We start from the raw sequence: 5,706 nt of genomic DNA on the forward strand, positions 1-5,706 counted from the left end.
TAAATTAGTGAACAACAATGCCCAGGCCTCTACTTCCGGTCTATACTTACTATCTACACCTTATGGACACAGTTAATTTTACAATAATTCTATTATATATGCATATATATATTTATTTTTGCTCCTGAACTACTTCTACTCTCAACCTCTCCGATCATTTTCATGATGTCCATCCGGTTTGCTTCTATATGCCATATCTTTCTAACTGTGCTCTTTCCCAAAAGCTCCCAACATACAACCTATATACTTATTATGGACACAGTGTGCTTACATTATTAGCTATCTTTGTTATTATTTGTTGTTATTTGTTATTAGTCCCATCCTTCAACTCTATTCAATACCTCCCATCTATCTCTTAACACCATCCATATAGGATTTCTATTTGCCATATATATTTCCACCGTACTGTGATGTTTTACAAAAGTTCTGAACCTTTCTATTCTCATTGCTACAGATTGTGAATTAAAAATAAACATTTTTGCTAAAAGTATTATTATATTATTGATCGATTGACTTTTCAGATCACCCAGTAATGCTATCTGCAAGGTTAGCTCCAGGTAAATATTGCAATCCTTTAGCCATTCCTGGACCTGTGTCCAAAAACAAGCTACAAATGGACAGAACCAAAACAAATGATCTAATGATTCTGTCTCTTCACAGCAAAATCTGCAGAGCTGGGAAGATTGTATCCCCCATTTAAATAACATTCTATTGGTAGCAATTATCTTTTATAATAATTTTAATTGAAAGATTCTAATTTTTGAATCCGGTGTCAGTTCATAAACACTGTGCCATGGGATCGTTACATCAAAGATCTCTTCCCAACTATTTTGCAATCTATATGGGACGGCTGTCAATCCTTTGGTCCTTAAGTGAAACTGATATACTTTTTTATTTATCACAGTTTTCCTTAACCAATTATGTTCTTTAATGCAAGGCCGACAGACAAGTTCCTTACTTTCTCCACCTTCCACTTTCCTCTTCCACTTTTGTGGTAAGGCTGCAATTATTTGGTTGTAATTTTGGGTAGAGCAGACATTTCCACATGTTTTTGTTAGCTGCATGTGCGACATAACTCCACCAGTCCTACCGATGATATCATTTACGGAGATTATACCTTTTTTAAACATTCTGTCAAAAAATTAAGGTTTTTTGTCAATTAGTATATTTGAATTTAACCACAATATTTGTTGCATTATTTGTTCTGTCGTTTCTGGAGCATTAAATTGAAATTGCAACCAACTTTCTATGGCTTGTTTTAGAAATAGTGATATTTGGGAGATGATTTCCTTTTCACATAACTGCAAATGAGTTGTTGTAATCTGAATAAAGGGAAAAAGGCCTTTCTTGAACATTGGGTGAGACAATCTTACTAATTTGCTTGAGAACCAGTTCGGATTTAAGTATAACTTTTGTATGACTGAAGCTTTTAGTGATAGGTCTAATGCTTTAATATTTAATAATTTCTGTCCTCCGAATTCATATTCATTATATAAATATTCCCTTTTAATTTTGTCTGGCTTGCCGTTCCAAATAAAATTGAATATTTTTTTCTCATATAATTTAAAAAGCAGTTCGCTAGGCGTAGGCAAGACCATAAGCAAATAGGTAAACTGGGATAATACTAAAGAGTTAATCAGGGTGATTTTTCCACAAATTGACAGGTATTTTCCTTTCCATGGTAGTAAGATCTTATCTATTTTTGCTAACTTTCTATTAAAATGTATTGAAGTGAGATCATTTATTTCCTTTGGGATATGTATTCCGAGTATATCCACATCACCATCAGACCATTTTATTGGTAAACTACATGGTAATGTAAAATTTTTATTTTTTAGTGATCCAATACGTAATATAGTACATTTGTCATAATTTGGTTGTAATCCAGAGAGGTTAGAAAATGTATCTAGATCCTCTATGAGGCTGTGGAGGGATTCTAGTTGTGGATTTAAAAGAAAACATGAATCATCAGCGTACAATGACACCTTTGTTTTTAAGCCCTGTATTTCTAATCCTCTGATATTATTATTGGATCTGATTTTAATAGCTAACATCTCAATGGCCACAATAAATAGATATGCCGATAGTGGACAACCTTGTTTCACTCCTCTTGACAGTTTAAAACTTTCTGAGAAATAGCCATTATTTACTATTTTACACCTAGGGTTACTATACATGATTTTGACCCATTTTATAAGAGATTCTCCAAAATTGAAATGCTCCAGGCATTTATATATAAACCCCAGTCGAACTTTATCAAATGCCTTTTCGAAGTCTGCTATGAATAGCAGGCCTGGTTTCCCATATTTTCCATAGTGTTCTATTGTTTCCAATACTTGCCTTATATTATCTCCAATGTATCTTCCATGTAAAAAACCTGTCTGATTAGAATGAATAATATCCGACAATACCTTTTTAATTCTATGCGCTATACATTTTGCTAGGATTTTTGCATCACAACACTGAAGTGTAAGGGGCCTCCAATTTTGTAAATGGACTGGATCTTTATATTTTCCACTTGTATCCTGTTTCAGTAATAATGAGATCAGACCTTCTTCTTGAGTGTCAGATAATCAACCATTTACATAGGAGTGGTTAAAACATGCTAATAACGGTCCTCTTAGTATATCAAAAAAGGTTTAGTATACCTCGACTGGTATACCATCCAACCCTGGAGTTTTCCCAGACTTAAAGTCTTTAATTGCATCCAGAAGTTCCTCCTCTGTAATTTCACCTTCACATGAGTCTTTCTGTGTGGCTGTTAATTTGACATTATCAATAGAAAAAATATCTCTACAATTAGCTTCAGTTAGAGGAGATGGAGGCGACTGAAAAGAAAACATATGCTTAAAGTACTTTGTTTCTTCCTTCAAAATATAATTTGGTGAATTATGGATGACTCCGTCAATTGTAACCAGATTCATTAAGTTATTTTTGGTAGCATTCCTATGTTGAAGATTAAAAAAGAATTTGTGCATTTTTCCCCATATTCCATCCAGTTTGCTTTATTTTTATAATATATTACACTTGATCTTTCTTGAATAAGTTTCTCCATTTCTTTTTGTTTTTCCTCTAATTTATTCTGAGCCTCTACGTTACAGTTTTTATTGCCATCTATCTGTTCTGTTAGACTTTCTATTTCCTTTCTTAGTATGAACTCTTTTGACCTAAATTGCTTTTGTTTTCGAGATGAGTACTGAATTGCATGGCCTCTAAAGAGGGAGGACTGTTTGAACACAACTTATTCTGAGGTGATTCAAATGCACTAAAATGTCATACTAGAATGTCTAACCTGTACCCCCGCACATTGACTCTGTACCGGAACTCCCTCATTATTGTTATTTTACTGTGTTACTTTTTATTTTATTTGATACTTTTATTTAGTAAATAATTGATTGAACTGCATTGTTGGTTAAGGGCTTGGAAGTAAGCATTTCACAGTAAGGTCTACACCTGTCATATTCGGCGCATGTGACAAATAAAATGTCATTTGATTTGATTTGATTTAAGTAGTGTAAGTGAGAATAAAAGTGTACCTAAATGCTTATACCTTTGTTGAAGTGTCTTGGGTTAAAAAATACATTTGTGGATTGTGGTAAGTGAGAGTTTGTGTTTATATTTTATCTCAGTGTTTCTTTATCCTGGTGCTGGGGACCCAAAGGGTTTAGTTTTGCCCCTAATACTACACATCTGATTCCACTAATCACCTCATCTTCAAAACCATGGTTGCGTTCCCCTGCTCAGACGTTGCATGTATCAACCAATGGTTGCATGCCACGTTATCGACCGTGCTGTCGAGCGCCAGATTGCTATAACATAAGATGTGGTTAGCTGATACGTAAAATACCTATCCATTGTAAGATCTGGAATGCATCAGCAACGCCTGGGCAGAGGAACACGCCCAATGATTAGTGGAATCAGGTGTCTAGTGCTACGGCAAAAACAAACATATGCACCCCTTTGGGGTCCCCATTAAGAAACACTGTTCTATCCTATGGTCCTATATGAACTAGTTATAAATATAAGGAGTTAGGGTGAATTTCTTGCTATTATGAGGTTGCATTGCCAACCACTGCACCTCAATTGAACAATATATAAATTCTACAATATCAGCCTAATTACCAAAGGATATGGGAGATGTGCCAAACAGATAAAAACCCATGTATTTTGATTCAGACAGAGAATAACTGTGGTCTCAAATTAATAGTCTATTTACGGAACCATTAGTCAATCTAAGTAACATAATTTTTAAAATCCCAACCAACATTTGTCAGATTAAGCTAGAGATATCTGTTTTTTTGCATGGGCTGCATCTCAATCTACCTCATCCACCTATGTCGGCCTTCCGCATGTGCAGTGAAAGATGTCCGAGCTACAGCAACGTTTGTCAGACCTTGAGACATCCCAAAAATTGGTCTTCTCACGAAAACATCTGTAGCGTTCGAACGGTTCTCCGGTCCTCTGTTTTGCTCTACGTCCCCCACAAGCCCCACGGTCCTCCTTTGAAATCGGATACACTGATGTACCAACTTCTGCCTGTAGCGTTCGAACCGTTTGGGCTACAAACTAATACTCCACTAATACCACACTGGCTCTCACGAACACGATGGTGTTCTCCGTTTTGCTGTACGACCCTCACAAGTGTCACGGGACTCGTCTGAAGGTACCAATACAAATAAATGAAAGTATGGAGGTAGTTTTGTGCCAACAAAAATATGGAGTTAAACATGTATCCCAAAAAACAAAAATTACTTTACATAGATTTGTGTGTATTGGGTATATGTTGTGAAATTGTTAGATATTACATGTTAGACATGAATGCACTGTCGGAGCTAGAAACACAAGCATTTCGCTACACCCGCAATAACATCTGCTAAACACGTGTATGTGACCAATACAATTTGATTTGATTTGATTTGATCGTAGAACCCCCCCGCCCCAAACGGCTTAGACTTTTAGAGGTTTTACCACCTTTGCTGTGATTATGTGTGTATGTGTAACCATGTACCCACCGCAGATCATATCAACATAGAACATTCTGTATTTACAGTTATCAAATGTATCAGTTGGTCTAGAAGGAAGGACAGTGCATTGTGCGCCACACAGAGGAGGCTGATGTAAGGAGCTATAGGAGGACGGGCTCATTCTAATGGCCGAAACGGAATTAATGGAATGGTACCAAACACATCAAAAACATGGAAACAACGTGTTTGACTGTGTTCCATTGATTCCATTCCAGCCATTACAATGAGCCTGTCCTCCTAAAGCCCCTCTCACCAGCCTCCTCTAGCTTCACATTGATAAAGTCTATTGAGTCAAACCAAGGAACTGCCCCTGTTTGTGGCCTATGAAGCAGTGAAAGGGCACATTTGGGATGGTGATATTGATCAGAAAATATGTTATCCGTTAGATAGCAAACAAACAAGAAAATCATCACAGAACCAGTAAAGAACTTTGATTTCACAACAGGCTGAGTGTTGCACTGAGGATGACCAAGAACTTTTCTTACAAAACGTTTGATGACTATGATGACATAATGACCCCAGGGCTCTGAGTTCTAATTCCTAATTCTAGAGCTCTGACTGATGGTCAACATTCCATACTAGAGGAACATTCCTTGAACCTGTCAAGCAGGGGAAATACAAATGGCTAGCTAGCCATTGCTAGCTAGCCAACACTACCAGCAGGCTGTGGTAGCTAAATACA

The sequence above is a fragment of the Coregonus lavaretus genome (genome assembly GCF_964263955.1).
Source record: "Coregonus lavaretus genome assembly, contig: HAP1_SCAFFOLD_543, whole genome shotgun sequence".
Lineage (NCBI taxonomy): Eukaryota > Metazoa > Chordata > Actinopteri > Salmoniformes > Salmonidae > Coregonus > Coregonus lavaretus.